This window comes from Hakea prostrata, chromosome 9 (genome assembly GCF_041222555.1).
Source record: "Hakea prostrata isolate BN-2017 chromosome 9, UWA_Hpros_2, whole genome shotgun sequence".
Lineage (NCBI taxonomy): Eukaryota > Viridiplantae > Streptophyta > Magnoliopsida > Proteales > Proteaceae > Hakea > Hakea prostrata.
In genome coordinates this window covers 3322796-3347142 of record NC_142608.1, presented here as the reverse complement: position 1 = coordinate 3347142, position 24347 = coordinate 3322796, and the positions used below count along the sequence as shown (strand labels likewise).

Here is a 24347-nt window from a genome sequence, read left to right as displayed (position 1 = left end):
TTGTTAATGTGAAGTGAAAGACAAAACTAAATTGAATTTGAAAGGATCCTTATCGACGGCAAAATAAGAAAAGATAACCGAAATTTCAACACGTGAGTGAATGATAGCACATCAATATATAGGACCTATTTGATAACATATTGAAAAAAATAGTTTCTAGGGTTTCTTGCCTTAAGAAATAGAAAAATTGGTTGAAAACTCTTTTGTTTTGCATGAATTTTATAATATAAATTGAAATTTATGAAATTTTTTGCATCAAGAAACACTTTTGATGCAACAACTATCTGTTTCTTGAACCAAAAATTGGATTTAGGTGAAGTAGTTTTAGAATGGGTATGTTTGGAATTTTGCACTCTAATAGCGCAATACCAAATTTCGTAAAATTTATTACAATTTTCAACTTGTTTTAAGAAACATGTTTTATCAAATGCTTATATTTATTGTTTCTACTTCCAAAAGCAAGTTTTGTCAAACACTAAAAAAGTGTTATGCTTTCAAAAGCACTTAGAAAGTGAATCACATTACCCATAAGACTATTCATAGGAAGATTTTAGGTACTCTCGCATCATTTTTCTTGTAATTAACTTTTTAAGGATGAATTCTACTTTGTTCCAGTCCAATAGATCATATGTTTGAACACCAACTGTTCCAATTATTTCTGGAAATTCTTCATGACAACTGACCAGATTTTCTCAAAAAGGAAAAACTCTACAGTTAGGTTGAAGAACAACTAAATTCTCAAGTTAGAAATTCAAGTAGCTAGTCTATTTTTTTGGGTGAAAAAGTAGCTAGTCTATTCATGAGTCATGGTGATGAATTAATCCATGACTTCTCTCTTCATTAATCGTATGGTTCAGATCTGCAACTCAAACTTTGGTTAGGGTTCGGTTCATATCATGCCTAAGGTCATGTTTGAGCCTTTAAGGAGTTGATTTCAAGCTTATAACCAAAATGGAAATGTCGTGTTGAGATTGAAATGAGAAACTAGTGTAGTTTCCTTGTGCCCTTGTCCAGACTGTTTTCTGTCTCTTGCGTTCTTAATTATCCTCATGGGCACTTGCGTCCTTCTCCGTCCCTTCATAGATCTTATCAACCAAATCTGAAACATTGAATCATGAAAGAGGTAAGGTCTTGCCTCTCTTCATCTTCAACTTCTTAACTTCATCTTGGAGATAATGTTGTAATTTGGTCAAGTGAAGCCTTCAAAGCATTTATGTCTATTTGCCTCTTCTTTGGTTCTGCAAATAAATTAGTCAGGTTGCTTAAAATGCCCATGTATGTTCTTCCTTGTACGGTAAGGCACTCGGAATTTTCGGAGTGTTGTTTTCTTAAGTCATTTTAGAGATCAATAGAGGATAAGAGAATCAATTCAATGGTTACAATAATTAGTTTCATTGACCATTTTTAGGATTCAAATCCTTAGCAGTGTTCAAAGTAGAGGCCATCAATTGATCCTTACAAATGACTATCACCTGTCTTAAAAAAAAGTGAAGAATGATGTAATGAATTATAAACCCCTATATTGGAATTTGTGGACCTTTATGTTAAAAGGTGTAAATCCAATGCTTAGGACGCATTCGTAACAAACATCGAAAGACTGCTACTTTGGGTGCTACAAAGGATTTGAATCCTCATTTGTGTAGTTTTAGTTTCGATGTAATTAGCGCTTGTTTTAACATTAATTACAAAATCCAACCTGTATTACATAAACAAAAATTTGACCTCATTATGTCATCTAATTTTCTTCTTCTTCTCTGTTAGATTATCTATATCCTTTTGAATGGATTAAACTAATTGCAACCCAGGCCCTTGTAAGGCTCATGGGTTGGTTGGGATAGAAAATTCATGGGAATCACGGACCCCCCGAGGTTGGCATGTCATTTAGTCCAAAAACGAAACTTTGCACCCCCCCCCGACATAGAAAAGCAATTTAAGGACAAATTATCACTTTCATGACAAATTTACCCTTTTTTAAATTTAAACAAAAACATAGGAAATAAAAATGAAAAAAATAAATAAAATTTATGTTAGTATTCATTTGTGATTCTCAAAATCCAGCTTCAGAGAGCAAAACACCACAAAGCAACCGCAAGAACATCAAACACTTGAATGTTTCTTCATTCAACCATTAACTGAATCCCTAGCAAAGCTCTCTTGCTTCACCGGACTACTTGGAAAACCGGGTAAGTGGAAACAAGATTCAAGGATTTGAAAAAGGTAAATTCATTAAGTGACGAAGAAACCGAAGAGAAATAAAAAGGGAAAACCCTAGTTTGGAAAAAAGAATTATCTACGAATGCGGAAAGGTGATGGAGCGCGGATATGAGAAACCATGGCAAAGCGAAGATGTGGAAGCAACATTGGGGATTGGGAGAAGATTTGGGCAGTGCCATAATCGCATGGAACCAAAGGGGGACTCGGGCATGGAAATACGAAACACTACCATCTCGCGGCGCGCAAAGGAATATCAGACCCAAACACCGATCATGGCAAAGATGATAAGAAGACAAATCGAAACGTCCGACGATAAGAAAGATGTGATTCCATGGCTCGAAGATAAGACGCCGGAGAAGACAAACGAAACTCCGACGATAAGAAAGATATGATCCATGGCTCGAAGGGTTAAGAAAACTCAAGGGCGAGCCGACGCGAGGTCAAGGGCATGATGTTTCGATCTTAAACAACCTTTGATTTCGAATGGCAGATGTGATCTAAACAACCTTTGATTCGAATGCAATAATCGACCGGTTCAAAGATTTGAATTTGAATTTTTATTTTTCATGTTTTGTTTAAATTAAAAAAAAAAAGAAATAATAAGGGCAAATGCAAGAAGTGAAATTTGCCTAAATTGACTCTTAGTACGGGGAGGCGATGCAAGTTTCAGTTTTTTGGACTAAAAATGACATAGACCAAACCTCAGGGGGTCCAGATGAAAATTACCCAAAATTCATTTACACAGAACTGCATTAGACAATAGAGTAGTTGAACATTTTTGACTTTGTAACATTTAGAAAGAACCCAGGGGCCAGGGCCCATCATAATCCACGATGGGTTTATGGAAAGATCATATCTCCGTTGGCAATGCCCTATTCTGTCATGGATCATACTATTCTTGATGCATGGTACTATAAGATAAATGAGGAGGTGGATATATTTTTAGCATAGTGGTGGGAGCCTTTTTTATAGAGGCAATAAGTCTAAGGAGGTCGTGGGTTCAAATCTCCACCCCTACCAGACCTTCCCCTTCCCCCTTTCCGGCCTTGGGTCTGTGCGCCTTTGGATGTCCATGTACTTCTTCCTTCTATGGTAAGGCACTTATAATTCTTAGGGCGTGTTTTCCATCCCTTGACCAAGGCATTTGGGGAGACCAATAGAGGGTAACAAGAATCAAAGCAATTATTACAATAGCTAGTTTGATTGACCTTTGTGGGATTTGAATCCTTTGCAATGCACAAAATAATCCCCATCTATTGACAATTACAAACGAGCATCACGAGTCTTGAAAGAAGAGGAGAACAATGTTAAGTGAAGTTGGAAAAAGAGATGGCGTGAGAAAGTTGTTGCCGAGTTGCTAGTAGCAGGTCAGCATGTTGTTGCCATTACATCACATATATAATCAATCAGCTAACTCCTATTTCCAAAGTCATCGATCATCCAATGGATGTGTGGCATGGCCTCATATTCAATGATGTCCATCATGTCATAGAATCGGTCAAATTTTGTAATTTTTTAGTTTGTGTCAAGTGGTGGTTGACACCTTGACAAGGAAGGCCCAATCAAATCCATGTCAAGGTGTCAGCCAAAAATAAAGGTACATGGACTTGATTGGGCCTTTCTTGTGAAGGTGTCATATTCAATGATGTCCATTATGTCATAGAATCGTTCAAATCTTGTAATTTTTTAGTCTGTCTTTGGTTGTTGGGTATTTTCCCACTTGAGTAGTTAACATTGTTACCAAAGAAAAAAATGAAGAAAAAGAAATTTTGCTTAAGATTTTACCCCCAAAAAAAATGAGAAAAAGGTAAGCCTCAATTTTAGATTATGTTTTATCTCTTAAGGTTCTCAAATAAGTTCTACTAATCCGATGATGAGTTTATCATGTAGATAAAACTCTACGCTAGGACTTACTTGCGGTCTCTCCCTGAGTTAAAACCTTAAAGAGGAACATTCCTACAACCAATGTATTCTAATCGCTTTCGTTTAGAACAACAAGAAGGCTCATAGTTGATGGCTTACATCAGCGTCCTCTAGAGAGTATCCACGGCTCTTGAACAGATAGTGATGAAGGCAAGACAGAATTGTTGGCATCTATATATGTTACACCATTAGAACCCAGAGTAAGACATGAGAGATCTGGTAGAGAAAGTGGAAGCAATCCCTCCAAATACTGCACAATTTGTCGCATACTAGGCCTTGCAGTTGGATCCCAGCTTGAGCAAAGCAATCCCAGCTTCAACACCATCTCCATTTCCTTCTCCACATAATTCATTCCCAATTTAGGATCCACAACATCAAGAATTGCCCCTCCTCTCCAGCAATTTAACACCCAATCCACCAACACGACATACTCATCTGCTGCTCTTTCTTGATTTATTGGCCTCCTTCCACAGCCAACTTCCAACACAAAAACCCCAAATGCATAAACATCAGTATTCGTGTTGGGTTTGCCGGTTCTTGAAAGTTCTAGTGCAAGATAACCTAGCGTCCCAGCTACATGTGTTGTTTGAGGTTCAATTCCATGAACATACAATCTTGCAAGTCCAAAATCACTCAATCTTGCATTGAATTTGCCATCCAATAGAACATTACTAGACTTGACATCTCTGTGAATCACAACCTTCTCCCATTCTTCGTGAAGATAAAACAAAGCAGAAACTACGCCTCTAATAATTTGAAATCTTTGACCCCAACTTAGCAATGGCATTGATGGATCATATAGAAACTTGTTTAGACTTCCGTTGGGCATATATTCGTAAACCAAGATGAGTTCTGCTTTATGCCGGCAATACCCCAAGAGTGTTTCTAGATTACGATGTCGTAGTTTACCGATTGTAACAATTTCCACTACAAATTCCTTCATCCCCTGTGTCGATTCATGAGATATTTTATTCACTTCAACTTCGATTTTGGAGGTGGGTAATACCCCCTCTATACACTTGACCAAAGCCACCGACACCTAGTAGCTCCTTTGGATTAAACCCTCCAGTTGCCATGTAGAGATCTTTATACTTGAACCTTGTAGGTCCGTATTCTAGTTCCCATTCTTCAAGCACTTCTTCATATTTACGCTTTCTTGTCAACACAATTTGGATGCCAAACACCATGGCCAACACGAAAACAACAATAATTATCGGAAGTCCAATGATCAAAGGCCACTGTTTATGTTTTTGTTTAGATTCTTGTTGGGGGATTGAGGGAAGTAGGGTGAGGTTGAGTTGTTTTGCTTGCCCATTCAACTTGAAACTCCATCCCAACACATAATGGGATCCGACAAGCTCACCAGTAGAGGATGAAAAACCGACAAACGTGGGTTCCGTAACACCATAGAAAGATCCAGAGACAGAGATAGCAAGGGAAGAGCCGGTTTAGAGACAAAAATTGGAGCTAATGTGACGTTAAGCTTTCTGTTTACACCATCCTAATCAATCCAGACTTGCATTGAGTGGCCATTGATGAGGCTTAGGTTTTGGGGCTCACTGTTCTTATCGAAATAGGATGCTGGTGTGGAAGCAATCGACACCAATCCATTGATATCGACATCGATGTGGTTGTCGTTGATGTCTTGGAACCCAGGATTTTTGAAGGTGTCGAGCTCAACTGCGAATACATGATTGCTTGAATTGCCAACATTAGAGTCGTTGAACAGGCCAAGAATCTATTTGGAAAAGCATAAGGAAGCCCCATGGTTGGTGCCATAAAAAAGGCGATTCCATGACGCCGATGGGGGGGGGACGAGGCGAAGATGAAAGAGAGAAAAGGAAAGAAGAGCACCGGGGAGGATGAGGAGAAGATGGTGTGAAGATGAATGGATTACGGAGAAGGCAGGCCCCGAGCAGGGGAGCGCGCGACAAGGAGGCCAGGGCAACGGCCAAGCCGCCAACCGCAACAGCACCCGAAGCCAATAAGTGAAACCCACCCCAGAGACCACCCCAACCCGCGAGCAAGAAAGCAAAAAGCGAAAACAAGAACATGGCGCAACAAGGGAATCTCTCAGGGATAACTCAAAACTAAACAACGAGACACCGAAACCCAACACCAACCACACAGTAGGAACACAAGGAGGACGAGAGTTTTTTTTGATAGGAGGGAGGACAGGCAAAGACCAAAACTGGAACACAGAAGGAAAGAGTGCCACAGAAAAAGGACCAGGGCACAAGAAAAGGGGACAAGGAAATTAAATTTTTTGTATTACCTTTTAGAATTATGTATTTAAATTTACAAAAAGGCCCGGATTGGATCATCCGTTGAAATTTCACCGGAGAGGAGATCGAGGAACTGCGATGTAATTTCCATGTGGTAACCTTTCCTGCCTCCTGAGTTTCTTGTTCTTGTTTTGCCGTTATTTCCGTTGGTGGATTAGTAAGGGTTTGAAAACAAAGGAAGTTAAAAAGATAGCATAATTCATAAAAACTTGCCGATTGTTGTTTCTTGTTTGGCAAACCCTGACACTAAATAGTGGCAAACGCTAAACCTAAATAGGAAAATAAGAAGATGAAAGAAAAGAACATGTTCTTTTGTAGGAAAAAATAATAAAAACTGCAGATTTCTGAAAAAGATGCAAAATGTAAGCTTGAAACACAAATTACAAAAGAAATTAGAGAGAAACCATTAAAAAAAATTGCACAGAGAAAGACCGAACCACCTTCACTTCCATCCATGGAAACCTCTGGAAACTTTGGATGAAGCACCAAAAACCTAGCAATGAGTGAAACGGATTCTCTGGCCGAAGACACCATTTTTCGGCAACCATGAGTAAAACCCTACCAAATTGCTGACGAACCCATTGGTTGGAAATCAATAGGGTTACAAGGTCCAATTTTTTAGTAGTTTCCCCAATCTGGAGGAACAATGAATGATGGCTAGAGGAGGCGGTGGAGCAGAGGAGCATATGGGGTTTGGGAATAATTTGGGAATTGAGTCGAGTAGAGTTAGGGACTTAATTTTGTAAATTTTAAAAATTTTAAACCTTTAGATGTAAAAGTAAAATTTCATATTTACATATATACTACTACATTATAATTGTCGATTTATTTTTGAAAATGTAGCCAAATCCTAGTAGCTGGAAGGAGGCAGCAGTGGCTACCACAAATAAAAATCCCTAAAACTCTCTTTAGAAAAAAGTTCCAACAATCAAAACCCAAGAGCAGGCAAATGAGTGGTCCAACTTTTGGAAGGATGTAATAATGGAGCCTAGATATTTATTAGGGGAAATCATGTGATTAGCCCCTATGGGCTTTGGTTTTACAAAACTAGCCACTGTTTCTTTGTTCCAACAAAAATAACCAATACTAAATTTTTAGGTATTACAAAAGTGGTCAAAACAGTGTTTTAACTTTTATGGTAGGTTTTTATGGTATACCTGCTCCCTCTGTTTAATTGGCTAAAACTAGAGCGATTAAATGTGCATTCAATCGATCAGACTTTATTTCTCCGAAATTGCAGACAGAGTTGCAGAACGACTAACATTATACCAAGTCGCAATTTGGAGAATGGTGGGAGGGATTTTGCTTGGCAACAGTGCCTACGTGGCACTATTTAGTGTTAGGGTTATGGAGCAAGTAAGATTGTGTTGTATGGTTTTTCTTTGCCAAGTTTCAACCTTTCAGTACCTGGAAGAGTTTATGTGGCTATTAAATTGTGTTAGTAGGGGCCCAAAAACTCTTAATAGATGTTTCAGAATGCAGTAGATTTTTTATTTTCTCAAGGATCTGAATTTATCAAATTTTCTTTTATCTGTGATAAGTGGTATACATGCAAAGTCCCTTTTATTCTTTAAATTACATTCAGTGAGAAGCTAAACATGATTAAAAAAAATAATAATAAATAAGTTTCTTTGTAACATCGGAACTGCAGATAATAGCTCAAGATCTGGTAAGCTTGTCCAAGCCAAACTTGTTCTTTTCTTTGATCAGAAAGAGCACAAAAATATGAAGCGGGATGGTGATAGGTTAAAATCTTAAAGCAAGGAGGGAACTCAAAAGAATGAGTCACCTAGGTGTGGCTTTTCCCCCACCCTCTCTGTGGTTGCTTGCATGAGTGATTCACTACTGCAATTCTCTTACCCAAAAAAGAAAAAGGAATTGGAGTTTGTAATCAGTCTTCATCTCTCCTTGATCGACCCAGATTGAATCCCCAATGCAGAGAATGTGTTTCTGACTGCACTTCAACTTAGTCCTTCAGCTTCTCCTCATCTTCTAAATGCGTATAATTTTGCAACATTTACTTGTTCATGCAGTAGATTAATAGAATAATCTGCTAATGCATTACCTAGTATATCACATGTAGCTGTTGCTGAGTTGGAATCAAAGATTTCAAATTATTAGAGGCGTCGCATCAACTCTGTTTTATCTTCACGAAGAATGAGAGCAGGTTATGATTCACAGAGACATCAAGTCCACTAATGTTTTATTCGATGGTGAATTCAATGCAAGACTAAAAGATTTTGGACTTGCAAGATCGTATGGTTATGGAAGTGAACCTCAAAAAACACATGTAGCTGGAACGGGTAGGTTCTTGCACCAGAATTTTGAAGAACCGGCAGACCTAACACGAGTACTGACGTTTTTGCATTTGGGGTTTATATGTTGGAAATTGGCTGTGGAAGGAAGCCAATATATCAAAAGGAAGCAGCAGATGAGTATTTGGTGTTGGTGGATTGGGTGTTTAATTGCTGGAGAAGAGGGGCAATTCTTGATGCTGTGAATCCTAAATTGGGAATGAATTATGTAGAGATGGAAATGGAGATGATACTGAAGCTGGGATTGCTTTGCTCAAGTTGGGTTCCAACTGCGAGGCCAACCATGCAACAAATTTTGTAGTATTTGGAGGGAGAACTTCCCTTTCTCTACCGCATCTTTCATGTCTCACACTGGGTTGCATCCCAAAAATTCTGATGATTCTATCTTTTCTTCATCAATATCAGTTCAAGAGTCGTTGATGTTACCCATGAACTATGGCGAGTTGCTTCGTTAATGTGCAGCAGTGAATTGCCTATAGTGGGGATGGCAAGTTGTGTCTCGACCACTCTTTCTCAAAAACAAAATTTTGAGCTATACTGAACTGTGACCCAAAAAAATGCAAAATGGGTCGATCTCAACCACAGCTTTAAATCCCAACCATGGGCAGCTCAAAGCTGTGCGTGAATTGCGCAGCACTGAAGCACGACCTTGAACGCAAATATCATCCGTACAGGCAATGTGGTTATGACGTGCGTCTAAAGAAAAATCAAATGGTTTGAACACAATGGCGGATTATTTTTCATTTTTCTAAAGCTTAAAAGTTTCCAAAATTACAATATCACATCCCTAGGAAATATTAAATTTACAAAATAATGGCTAGACACAAATAAAAATTACAAAATTGAGTTGATCTCGTGTTGGATCTCTTTGGTGATGGTGTCTCTTTAGAAACGGTAACAATGGTTCATGACATATTATTCTTCTGACAACCACACTTTCAGTACTTACGTTGTTTGCCCACCTCATCCTCTCTGCTTTTTCACTCCATTTTCATTAGTTGCTCAAGTAATTTGTGTTCAAAAAGTTTTTGGGTGACTTGTTAGTAACCATCATCCTTTTCTTCTTACTCGAATAGCCATTTCTTTTCTCCTTTCCCACGAAGCCTCTTTTCAACTCTGATTTCATTTTTGACCGGTTGCTAACCAACACCTACAGGTCCAGCTCTGATCTCTATTACTAAATCTTACAGCAAAGAGAAATATTAAGGCATTTGGGGAGACCAATAGAGAGCATTCGAGTATTACAAATGAGCACCACGAGTCTTGAAAGAAGGGGAGAACATTGTTAAGTGAAGTCGGAAAAAGAGATGGAGTGAGAAATTTCTTGCCGAGTTGCTAGTAGCAGGGTCAGCAAGTTGTTGTCGTTACCCTCACATAATCAAGTGGCTAACTCCTATTTCTAAAGTCATTGATCTTCAAATGGATGTGTGTCACGGCCTCAAATTCAATGATGTCCATTATGTCATAGAATCATTCAAATCTCGTAATTTTAGTTTGAATTAGTGGTGGCTGACACCTTGACAAGGAAGGCCCAATCAAATCCATGTACCTTTAGTCCTTGGTTATTGGGTATTCTCCCACTTGAGTGGTTAACATTGTTATCAAAGTAAAAAGAGGAAACAAAGAAATTTTGCTTAACATTTTATCCAAAAAAAGAGAAAAAGGTAAGCCTCCATTTCAGATTCTGTTTTATCTCCTAAGGTTCTCAAATAATATTTCTATTAATCCGATGATGAATTTATCATGAAGATAAACCTCATGCTAGGACTTACTTGCAGTCTCTCCCTAGGTTAACACCTTAAAGAGGAACATTATTGTAACCACTGGATTGTAATTGCTTTTGTTTAGAGAACAGCAAGAAGGGTTATAGTTGATGGCTTACATCAACGTCCTCCAGAGAGTATCGACGACTCTTGAACAGATAGTGATGAAGGCAAGACAGAATCAACAGAATTGTTGGCATCTATATATGTTAAGCCATTAGAAACCAGAGTAAGACATGAGAGATCTGGTAGAGAAAGTGGAAGCTCTCCCTCCAAATACTGCACAATTTGTCTCATCCTAGGCCTTGTAGTTGGATCCCAACTTGAGCAAAGCAATCCCAGCTTCAACACCATTTCCATTTCCTTCTCCACATAATTCATTCCCAATTTAGGATCCACAACATCAAGAATTTTCCCTCTTCTCCAGAAGTAGAATACCCAATCTACCAACACTGCATACTCATCTGAACCTCCTTGATATATTGGCCTCCTTCCACAACCAACTTCCAACATAAAAATCCCAAATGCATAAACATCACTATTCGTGTTGGGTTTGCCGGTTCTTGAAAGTTCAGGTGCAAGATAACCTAGCGTCCCAGCTACATGGGTTGTTTGAGGTTCAATTCCATGGCCATAAGATCTTGCAAGTCCAAAATCACCTAGTCTTGCATTGAATTCGCCATCCAATAGAACATTACTGGACTTGACATCTCTGTGAATCACAACCTTCTCCCATTCTTCGTGAAGATAAAACAGAGCAGAAGCTACGCCTTTAATAATTTGATATCTTTGACTCCAACTCAGCAACGGCATTGATGGATCGAATAGAAACTTGTTTAGACTTCCGTTGGGCATATATTCGTAAACCAAGATGAGTTCTCCTTTACGCCGACAATACCCCAAGAGCGTTACCAAATTACGATGTCGTAGTTTACCGATTGTAACAATTTCAGCTACAAATTCCTTCATCCCCTGTGTCGATTCATGAGATATTTTCTTCACTGCAACTTCGATTTTGGAGGTGGGTAATACCCCTCTATACACTTGACCAAAGCCACCAACACCCAGCAGCTCCTTTGGCTTAAAACCTCCAACTGCCATGTAGAGATCTTTATACTTGAACCTTGTAGGTCTGTATTCTAGTTCCCATTCTTCAAGCACTTCTTCATATTTACGCTTTCTTTTCAACACAATCTGGACACCAAACACCATGGCCAACACGAAAACAACAGTAATTATCGAAAGTCCAATGATCAAAGGCCACTGTTTATGTTTTTGTTTAGAGTCTTGTTGGGGGATTGAGGGAAGTAGGGTGAGGTTGAGTTGTTTTGCTTGCCCATTCAACTTGAAACTCCATCCCAACACATAATGGGATCCGACAAGCTCACCAGTAGAGGATGAAAAACCGACAAACGTGGGTTCCGTCAACACCGTAGAAAGATCCAGAGACAGAGATAGCAGGGGAAGAGCCGGTTTAGAGACAAAAATTGGAGCTAATGTGACGTTAAGCTTTCTGTTTACACCATCATAATCAATCCAGACTTGCATGGAGTGGCCATTGATGAGCCTTAGGTTTTGGGGCTCACCATTCTTATCGAAATAGGATGCTGGTGTGGAAGCAATAGACACCAATCCATTGATATCGACACCAATGTGGTTGTCGTTGATGTCTTGGAACCCAAGATTTTTGAAGGTGTCGAGCTCCACTGCGAATACATGATTGCTTGAACTGCCAACATTAGAGTCGTTGAACAAGCCAAGATATCTATTTGGAAACTGTAAGGAAGCCCCATGGTTGGTGCCATAACAAAGGCGATTCCATGACCACTCTTATTGGGGTTTTGGGGGACGATGGCGAAGACAAAAGTAGTAGAAAACGAAAGAAGAGCACCTGGGGAGGATGAGGATGAGGATGGGTCGTGGAGATGAATCGGATTACGGTAGAAGGCATGGCCCTTCTGCATCATGGTGGTGTTTGTCAGCACAAGGAGACCATTGGGTTCAATCTTGGCCAAGTCATCTAGCTGCATATCAGCACTTCCGAAGCCATTATAAGTAAAACTCATTTCTTCTCCTAGAGACACTACCCCACCTCTCGCGAGCAAGGATAAAGCTGTAATAAGCTTCAAAACCAAAATCATGGCAGCAACTGGATTCTTGAGACTCTCAACCTATCAATCATGGATGGATGATAAGACTCAGTGAGGACACTGAAGATTTTACCTTTTTTTTTCTTCTTTGTTTTCTTGATAGGAGGGAGTCGACTAGGCTAAAGCCCCGAAAACTCTCTTTAGAAAAGATTAAATAAATGAACTCTTTCAAGTTCCAACAATCAAAATCCAAGAGCATGCAAACGAGGGTCCAGCTTTTGGAAGCATGTAATAATAGAGCCTAGATATTTATTCGGTTCCAAAAATCAAAATCCAAGAGCATGCAAATGAGGTCAAACTTTTGGAAGGATGTAATAATAGAGCTTAGATATTTATTCGGTTCCAACAATCAAAATCTGAGAGCAATCTTTTGGAAGGATGTAATAATAGAGCTTAGATGTTTATTAGGGAAAATTACGTGATTAGTCACCTAGTGGCTTTGGTTTTACAAAACTAGCCACTGCTCCTTTGGTCCAACAAAAATAATCAATACAATTTTTTTTTTTTTTTGGTAAATATCAATTACCTCCCCTCTTAGCTAGACAAATAGCACTCACACCCCCTCTTAGCTGGATAATATCACTTACCTCCCCTCTTACCTAGCAAATATATCAAACACCTTCCCTTTGTTAATTTTCTCGGTTAAATTTAACTTTTACCGTTAAATAATTTTCTAAAATCCTAAACTGCCCTTGGCTAAATATATATATATTTTTATTTTAAACCCTAAATTACCTTAATTACGCTAACAATTAAACTACTAAATTTTCCTCAATTAAAAACCAAAATACCATAATTAAAACTTTAATTATTAAAAGCCCAACATACCCTCTTCTTTTTTTAACACGTATTACTATAAAGTAAAATTAAAAACACTTACTACTATTTTGGTTTTTTTTTTTAATTGTTTGATAAATTTTTTGATATATTGGGCTTTTAATAATAATTAAAGATAATTTGGGTTTTAATTATGGTATTTTGGTTTTTAACAATTATTTTAATTGAAAGTAATTTAGTATTTAATTGCTAGAGTGATTAGATAATTTAGGGTTTAAAATACAAAAATATTTTTAATCCAAGGGTAGTTTGGGGTTTTATAAAAATATTTAACGGTTAAAGTTAAATTTAACCGAGAAAGTTAACAGATGGGAGGTGTTTGATATATTTGCTAAGTAAGAGGGGAGGTAGGTGATATTATCCCAGCTAAGAGGGGTGTAAGTGCTATTTGTCCAGCTAAGAGGGGAGGTAAGTGATATTTACCCTTTTTCTTTTTAATCATAACCAATACAAGTTTGTATTATAAAAGTGGTTAAAAGAGTGTTCTATGGTAGGTTTTTTAGTGGTTTATGGTAATGATTCTGGCACATTTATCCTACGTCATTTGTCCATTTTGGCACAAAAATCTTGTATGATAAACTGGTTTGAAATGATTGTGTTGATTCAACAAGAGTTTGCTGAACCGAATGTTTGGCACACAAGCAGTTCTCGTCAACGAAAACCGTCGAAGAAAAGCTACTAGAAGACCAGGTATACTCTTCTTATTGACGGTATGTCTTGTATACAGAGCCGATACATATCGATTCAAGAATTACTTCAAAAGAGGGAAGAGAAAGGGTCTCTTCAGGTGTTGTGACAAGTTGCAGTAAGGGGGAAGAAAGGGTTTCTCGTTTTGCATTTGTTGCTCAATCCTCTTCCACTGTTTTCGCATTTAAACCTCAGTTTTCAATCTGCTGCTCATATCAATCTCAACGTCAAGCCCAAGTCTGGTACTCTTTCCTTTTCTTCTTGTTGTTCCTTCTTGATTCGATACATATTGAATATCAAGCCATTCTCTCTTTTTTGTTATTGTTGTTGCTCTGTTGTGGAGTGTGTGAGTGGTGAAATCCGAATCAAGTGGTCTTGCTGAAAACGAATCTGTGAATCCACAAGGTAGGTGTCCCTCCCCCCAATATATTTCATGGTTATATTTTCTGCACATTTATATGCAGGTTCTTTACATCTCAGTTAATTGACCATTTTCCAAGTGAGGGGAAAGTTGAATCTCTCTCCATTCGTTCTGGGTTGTCAGCCGACAGAAACTCTCCCCAGAGATCTGGGTTGCTCCCTCATTTTGGTTTCACGAATCTATGTATGAGGGAGCAAGGAGGGTTCAAGAGCTCTCTCCTCACCTTCAACCCAATTTCTTAAGTTACTCTTACCTGTTGTTCTTGTTTCTTAAATTATGTATTGCTACTTGAACAACCTGTTGAAGAAAGATGAGGAGTTTTCAATAATGAAAATGGGAACCCATTGGAGACCATGTCAAACTCAACCATAGAAGACACTGTTAGAATATTAATTAAATATTCCACATAAGATGGGCTTCATCGATTGTGTTACACTTTGATTTGGTTTCTTATTAGTCTAATATGGGTAATATGCGGTTACTAAAACTCTTATATGGACTGGCTAGTGTGGGCTAATAGGAATCGTTAGATCTTAATGGTCGATCTAACGGATTTGTCTATATAAAGGATGCTAGGTCCCTCCTCTCAACCCTAATCATAATCACATATGCTTAGTCAGAAAGTTATACCATTAAGCCAGTGAATAGGGAGGAGTCTAGAGGAGAAGATCTAACATCAAGTTGATCATAGAATCAACTTCTACCTCAAGTTCGTTCCTAGTGGGAGACAAAAGAAGATATTTCGCTGCGTTTCGTCTCCAATGGATCCTATGTAAATGTATGTTCATCATCATCTTGTGTCATTATCATACTAAGGTGTTTTTTGTCGATCTATGCGATCGTAGATAGAAATATTCTTATAGACACAAGATCAGAGAGCTCAACAGAATAGAACGAAAATTGATTACTAGGTGATTCCTATTGAAATTATACCAGTGCAAAAACTTTATCCATTTTGGGCTTGGTGAAATTTGCCCTCTTAATTTTGGGTCTACATCTTGTAGTTCTTCAATTAAACAGTTATGATTCTGTTATTTTTTCTTTTTTTTGGTAGATGAACTTTTATTCATTGTATCATGGTGCCGTAGATTATTAGTTCTTCCTTTTGGTAGTTGTTGAAGAACAAACACTATTATGTAGTCAGAGTACGTGACATTGTAAATATGAAACTCAAATCGTGTTTTGGTTAAGTGGGAATGTTTTATACACCTTGCATGAGCAATGATTGAACCACTAGAGATTTATTAGCTATGTATTCTTGGTGGTTATGAAGTAGATAGATTTGTTTAAGAAACAGGTGCATGATAAATTGATCAGTTATTAGTTATGTCTATTATTTTTTGTTTAAGAATTAGAACTTCCATATGTATTTTGATCATTTCCATTCAATTCTACACCCATTGATACATAAATATAATATGATATGATATCAATTGAAATTGTCTCTTAATTAAAATCACCTTATTGAAACATTACTGATACACAATACTTTAAACCTTGGATGGAGGAAACATGAGGTTTTTCTCGGGATTTTCATGTGTCACCTTTGCAGCCAACGGTAAACACTCAAATGTTCTTGAAATTCAACATTTAATCCTACTCAATGGAATTGTAACTTGCACAACTATTATAGTCTTTCATTTCATTCATATGGTTCCTGTTTGGCTGCCCTTCAAATGGGGGGGGGCGTGGGGGGGGGGCCGAAAAAAAGGCGACCGGGGGGGGGGCCGGCCCGGCCGCCACCCCCCCCCCCACCCCCCCCCCCCCCCCCCCCCCCCGGGGGGGGGGCGGGCCGGCGCGCCCCCCCCCCCCCGCCCCCCCCCCCGCCCCCCCCCCCCCACTTCCGAAACTTACTCCGTGGTTAAGAGCAATGATTAATTGAAGATTCTTCGTGCAGGATTTACTTTTTCATTGAGTATAATGAATCCAGTGACACAGGTAAAATGTATATAGAACATCAAATTCCAAAGAAGCAGCACTAGGAATTTCTAAAGACCCATGAACGGCGAATTGCTTCATTAATGCGCAGCAGTGAGTTGCCCATAGTGGGGATCGCAAGTTGCGTCTCATCCACTCTTTCTCAAAAAGAAAATTTTGAGCTATACTGAACTGTGACAAAAAAAAAGTAAAATTGATGGTTGAGATTGAATCTCATCAACAGCTTTAATTTCCGACCATAGGCAGCTCAAAGTTGTGAATTAATTGCACAACACTGAAGCATGACCTTGAACTTCTGTTTGTGGCTGCGCAAATATCGTCCTCACAAGCATGAGGTTATGACGTGCGTCAAGAGAAAAATCAAGCGGTTTGAATACAATGGCGGACTATTCTTCATTTTTTTAAAGCTTAAAAGTTTTCAAAATTACAATATCACATCCCCAGGAAATATTAAATTTACAAAATAATGGCAAGACACAAATAAAAAAAAATCGAGATTTTGGTTCTAAACCTAGCCCAGCCCCTCTTCTTAACGCCATTGTCTCTGGCTACCCAATCGAGTTGATCTCGTGTTTTATCTCTTTGGTGATGGTGTTTCTTTAGAAATGGTAACAATGGTTCATGACCTATTGTTCTTCAGACAACCACACTTTCAGTACTTATGTTGTTTGCCCACCTCATCTCTCTGCTTTTTTCACTCCATTTTCACTAGTTGCTCAAGTAATTTATGTTAGCGACCATCATCCTTTACCTCATACCCGTATAGCCATTTCTTCCCTCCTTTCCCACGGAGCCACTTTTCAACTCTGATTTCGTTTTTGATCGGTTGCTAACCAACACCTACAGGTCCAGCTCTGATCTCTATTACTGTAATGGCGACCCCACCCTCCAATCTTCTCAGGATCTTTTTAAGTGCAAAATTGAATAGAAGTCGCCTCTATTTTAGAGAAGACAGTTTAAAAGACCTTTAAAGAGTTCTTAATTTTCACTCTCCTAAACACAAGAACAGTTCAATTGAGACTAAAACAAAATCCCAGAAAAGAAATGTTATGTGGGTATTATCCTTCACTGGTATAAGTATTTTATGCTTGGAAGGGTTGCTTAACAGATGAGCTGGAAAGGAAAATTTGGGTTGGTTTCTTTGTGATCTGTGAAACCATGGATGCTCGAATGTTGAAGAATGGTGTTGTTGGAAACTTTATGGCTGCCCCTCTGGGAGTCCTAGAGCATTAAAATCAGAGAATCAGGTGATATTGGGTTAAGAAGCACATCCTCCACTCTCCTCCATCACCGGCAATCACCACCGTGAAGCTCCACCTCCTGCCGCCGTGAGAATGGATGACGAGAAAAGCAAGGAAAGGAAGTTATGATTCTCAATCTCCTTTTTTTTAACATTACTATCAAAGAGGGACTCTTTTGTGAATTTTAATTTAACTGGGGATAAGTTTTATAATTTTAAAAAGTTTATAAACTCAAGAAACGCAATTACCAAGTTGCCCATCAAAGAAACTATTGGATTATTTTATAAGCTATTGGAATATCGTGGCTGCAGAAATAAATGAAAAAATGTTTTTTTCTCGTTTTAAACCTGAGAGTATGGCCCAAACTAAAGCAGCCTTGATGTAGAGCTTCAATCGGGCTTGGGCTTTACCACTATCTCCGCAAGGGAGGGGGCCCCACCAAAAAAAAAAAAAGGGGGGGGGGGGGGGCCCAACTTAAGAAAAGGGGGGGCCCCCCTTGTTTGGGGCACGGCCCCCCCCCGCCGCGCGGGGGGCGGGCCGCTGCCGCCTGCGCCGGGTGCCCCCCCCCCCCCCCCCCCCGGAGGAGGGGGGGGAGGAAAAAAGGGAAAGAATCGGGCGTTTCTCCCCGGGGGGGGCCGGGGGGGCGGCCCGATTTGACAGCCCCCCCCCCCCCCCCCCCCCCCCCCCCCTCCCCCGCGCCTGCCTTCCCCCCCCCCCGTCCGGCCCGCGGGCGCCGGCAATATTTCTATCCAAGATCGCATAGATCGACTAAAAACACCTTAGTATGATAATGACACAAGATGATGATGAGCATACCTTTCTATGGTTTTATTGGAGACGAAGCGCAGCGGAATATCTTCTTTATGTCTCCCACTAGGAACAAACTTGAGGTGGAAGTTGATTCTATGATCAACTTGATGTTGGATCTTCTCCTCTAGACTCCTCCCTATTCACCGGCTTGATGGTATATCCTTTCCGACTAGCGAGATGTGATTATGATTATGATTAGGGTTTAGAGGAGGGACCTAGCATCCTTTATATAGGCAAATCCGTTAGATCGTCCATCAAGATCTAACGGTTCCTATTAGCCCACACTAGCCAGTCCATATAAGAGTTCTAGTAACCGTATATTACCCATATCGGACCAATAAGAAACCAAATCAAAGTGTAACACAATCAATGAAGCCCACCTTATGTGAATATTCAATTAATATTCTAACATTCTCCCACTTGGGCTATATTGATTGTGACACAGTCGAGTAAAACAAAACATCTCCTTTGTTTTAAGAAAACATTTGAAAAAGATACATTGAAAACATTTTGACCTTTATGTGCACAACTTTATATTGGTCTGAGGATAATCCTAGAGCTCAATCCCTTCACATAGAGCCTTAAGTACCGAATCATGGCAGTGATCGCATCTTTTATGCAACACGGGACCATCCATGGTCACAAATACTCTTAACTTTACCTGAAAATGGATGCAATATGGTAGTGTGGCAACTAATGACACTTTATAGAAATCCTCATGTGTCATTCTCGTTGTCAATCCAAATCTCTCATTTTATGGTTCCCATGAACCTGACTCAATGCCACGAGAGAATATACTTTATGGTTCCCACGAACCTGTGACTCAATGCCACAAAAGAATATACTTTACGGTTCCTACAAACCTGTGACTCAATGCCACGAAAGCATGCACATTATGGTTCGAACCGTGACTCAATGCCACAAAAATGAGATTATATGTACATTATGGTTCCCACGAACCCGTGTCATCTTTATAACTCGAGTTTTAACTTTATGTGTTACATGACACACCTTAAGGCTAATACATGAATGCCTTAGCTTTTGCTTAAAGTTAACACATACTTTAAGACTTTCATAACATGCAACATGATAATAATGTGAAGATTAATATGTCACCAAAGAACTTTATTGAATTCAAATAAATTATCAGTGCATACAAGAGACAAGTACAGATAGAATACCTTATTACACAATAGAGCAAAGTTCTCAAACTCCCACTAAACAACCGCATCTAAGGTTCCTCCTAAACCCATAGTTACCGCATGTCTATCAAAGACGTCGGGGGGGACCCTTAGTTAGGGGATCTATAACCATATTATCCGTACAAATATGCTCTACTGTGGTGTCACATTCTTTAACCTTTTCTTTAATAGTCAAATACTTAATTTCCATGTGTTTAGACCCCGTGATACCCTTATTGTTGTTAACAAACAACACAACGAATTGTTATCACAGATAACCGGATAGATCTATCCACAAAAAAAAAATGTCAACTGCTTAATGAGGTTCCTTAACCAAACAGCTTTTTCTTTAGTGGTCAAATACTCGACCATCATGTATTTAGACCCTATGATCACACATTTCTTATTGTTAATAAACAACACAAGCTGAATTGTGATCATAGTACAACCGGATGGATCTATGCGGAATGTTAAAATAGAACTGTCAATTATCCGATGAGATTCTTTAGTCAAACAATTTGAGTAAGCGCCCCATAACATGTAGCAAACTCAACCTTTATGATGAAATAAGTAATTTTACCTTATTTTACACTTTTCACAATATTATCCCTCATGCCATCAAGGAAAACAACTTCAAGTAGACTTCTTATTATTCGGACAATTAGCAAGGTCAAATATATATACCTTAATGCTATAGGTCCGGAACAAGCTTGTAGATTATCTTATCATCAATTGTCCTCTTCAAGTATCTCAAGATAAGATACTTTCTTCAATTGTTCTCTCTCGGTATCCTTTATAGGACAACCGTAATAAGCTCTCAGTGTATCTCCCTTGAGAATCAAAACCATTCTCAAGTATGCAATCTAGCATACCGAACTTCTTTAAATATAAATTATATATGCCCTCCGAGAAAGATCCAATAAATAGCATAAACAATCCCTATGGATCTCAATGCCCAAGACAAAGATGTCTTACCAAGGTCTTTTATATCATAATTCTCAAATAACAATTGCTCGGTCTTTATGGAGGCAAGCACACAGTGAGCAAAATATATCAACATAAATAATGAGAAAGATAAAATCCCAGACCGAATATATATATATATATATATATATATATATATATATATAAATATAATATATATAAGACAAAGTTTCCAACAAAATGAAGAAGTACAATATTATTAATCTTAAACACATAGTTGGAAGCTACTAAAACCACAAATAGACTCTGAGTCACACAAGATGATTAAAACAAAGAAAACGCAAATGACATGGACTCTTATTAAGGTTTTCAATTAGAAAGGCAATCTACATCTATTGGTATAACTCTAAAAGAGTCCTAGAAGAGATAGGTGAGAAAATACTAGTCACAGAGTAAACTAGGAGGTTAAACCTACAATCTTTCTCGTGAATATTTATTAGTCTTATACACCACTTAAAATAAATGGGTTTAAAGCCTTTGGGCAACTTAAAAGCTCAAACATCATATTGTCCATCAACTATATCATATATCCGGCACCCAATCATAAATCTAATAAAGACAACTTTAGTAAGGGTCAACCATAAGCCAATGTATATTCATGTTCATTATATCAAGTAGTCGGAAAAGCTACATTTGGCAACAAACGAAAACTATTAAGAATCACAAGGCTTAACAATGATGGTAAAACAAGATCTGAGTAAGAAAAAATTAACAATGAAAAACTTTTAGTTCCAACTCACAAACTGATATCAACCAGATTGAAAACCAAAGCTAAAATGGTTTAAGTTAGATTTATGAATAATTGCAATGGAAAAGGGAGTAAAAAAAGAAATATTTGGAAAGGAACAGACAAGGATATAAGAGGGATGGGTACCTTATAAAAAATAATGGACAAAATAGAACAATGAACAGTAAAAAGTGAAAGCCTGGAACAATGCGGAACAAACAAGGAAAGACAACTAATCCGAACTGAGTATGGGAAGGGCAAGGAAGATCCTAAAGAAAATCCCCGGAGAAAAATCTAACCAGCAAAAAATTTGAAGATTTAGAGATTTAGATTATTCTAATTGAATACAAAAACATATAAGAGTGGCATAACAAAATGATGAAAAATAATTTAACGAAGGTGGAGGAAAAGGACACAAGAAAGACTAAATGGGACAAGAGAAAATCAAATCTTCAAACAAAAACAAAGAAAAACAGAAGTAAGATAACAATGAACCACTACAACAATCATCTTTATTTATAAGGAAGTTTTAAGTCCCAAATTATAGTGAGGATTAGTCTTACCCGAACATTTTTATGAGTATTGATGCTCATAAGAACAAAGTTTCTCTGAAAAAGGTATGATCTTTATAATTCCAAACGAGAGGATGAAAGGGCATTGATGGATAATAGCAAGGGTAATAAAAGAAACATTAGGAACAGAGTTTTATCTAAAAAATAATCACCGATGAAATAATCCCTAACTCCTCCAAAACCATCACACCATGATAAAAAACTCTTAGAAATATACTTATTTCAACACTAGATGAGACTAGTATCTTACGCAGCATCAATAATTTCAAAACAAAGGCATCGGTGGGTAAACAATCATCAAGTGTTCCTTGATGGACTTCTTAATGGGCAGTAAAAGAACATAACTACTTTTCACCCGAAAAAATCAACTTTTGTCTCTATACTCTTAGAGTCATATCCACGTTACTCAAGAAAAGAAGTGTGGTTAAAACAATCATCTACAATCGAAGTGACTTTTAAGAATCTAATAACAATCATATGTTATAGAAGAAAATGTGAGAAGAGACACATATATTATCATGAAAACACCTGGAGAATCAGACATACAGTTGTGATACTCCTCACTTATTAGTACTTTAATATGTAACTTATTAGACATCACTAGAAAGAGACACATATATCACATGAAAACACTGGGAGAACATGATATACAATGTGATACTCAAAACATAATATGTAACTATAAGTACATCACTAGAAAGAGCACACATATATTATCATGAAAACAGGAATCATGACATATAGTTGTGAACTCATCACTTTATAGCACTTAATATGTAACTTATAAGTACATCGCTTTATTATCACAATGTGGGTAACATATAACTTATAAGTGCATCACTTTAAAGAGTACACATATATCATCATGAAAACACCGGAAGAATCATGACGATAGTTGTGATACTCCCTAAGTCGGCGCCATGAGAGTATTCCAACCCGAAAATTTTACCACCTTTGGGTGTATAAACTTTTAGATTAATCAACTCCCAACAAATGTTGACATGTCTCCCTCTTAATGCTATCACATAATTACCACCTTTGGGCGTATAAAAATGCATTAACATCAAGAGACATCCCATACTATATATGGTGACATTCCATAAACCCAACCATGAATGCCACTTGGCAGTCACTCACAATCAAGCTCATGAAATTCTCATATTGGGATATACTTTATGTTACCCACAAATAATGCTAATACATTGTTTGGAAGAAACCAGATTACCAAAAGGCAATCGAAGCATGTATAAAATACATCACACATTTATATAAAATTCCAAATTACCAAAAGGAATCGAAGCATGTATAAAATACATCATACATTTAAAATTCGGATTACCAAAAGGCAATCAAAGCATGTATAAAATACATCATACATTTAAAATTCCGGATTACCAAAAGGCAATGAAAATACATTTGCATAAAAATCCGGATACGAAGTAATCAAACCCTTTATAAGGCATGCATGATATATATTTTACAATTGTATAATATCATATAAAACATGCTTACAATACAAAGCCATTTGATAAAAAAATCCATATTAAAAAATCACAACGGTGAAATTACATATACAACATAAATATGTCATATCATGTTTCATACATATAAAAATGGAATTTGGTCATGAAAATAATTCCATTGTGTCCGGAAGGGTCCAAAACATAAATCCCCAAAAGAATGCTTTAAAGTTTTACGGTTTAGCCAAAATAAAAAAATACTAAATAAATAGCATTCCAATTATCGGCTAACCAAAACATGATATATAATATTTCACATATATAGGGGTAGAATTGGGTCTTGAAAATGGTTCCATTGCGTTCGAAATTATCCAAAATATAAAACCCCAGAAGAACGCTTTAAAGTTTCTTACGGTTTGGTGAAATAAACAAATACTAAACATATAGTATCGGTTTTTTTATTTATTTATTAAACTGGTTCAACCAGCAAATAAAAACGGTCTAATAAATCAGAATCTTATTAGGCCGAACGGACCGAACCGAAATAAGCAATTGAATCAAATCTAAATTGAACTGAATCGAAATCAGCAATTGAATCAAATCAAAATTGAACCAAGAATCTAAATTAGAAATCGATTCGAAATTGAACCGAAAAATCGAAACAGAAATCGAATTGAACCAAAATGAACGGAATCGAAATCAAAATCGAATCGAAACATAAATAAACAGAAATCAGCGAGTTGACTCGCTGAGTCAAAAAACAAGTTTGGTCCAAAATGGTTCAAACAATAAATCCGGTTCGCCCAAGTTAATCCATTCGCTTGGACCGATGACTGGTC

At 37.8% G+C, this 24347-nt stretch overlaps 2 pseudogenes; both read right to left on the bottom strand.

Moving 5' to 3' along the window:
- Nucleotides 1-4237: 4237 nt before the first annotated feature.
- Nucleotides 4238-5674, bottom strand: LOC149004087 (L-type lectin-domain containing receptor kinase SIT2 pseudogene; annotated as a pseudogene).
- A 4683-nt stretch (nucleotides 5675-10357) lies between these two features.
- On the bottom strand, nucleotides 10358-12762 carry LOC149004086 (L-type lectin-domain containing receptor kinase IV.2 pseudogene; annotated as a pseudogene).
- Nucleotides 12763-24347: the final 11585 nt, after the last annotated feature.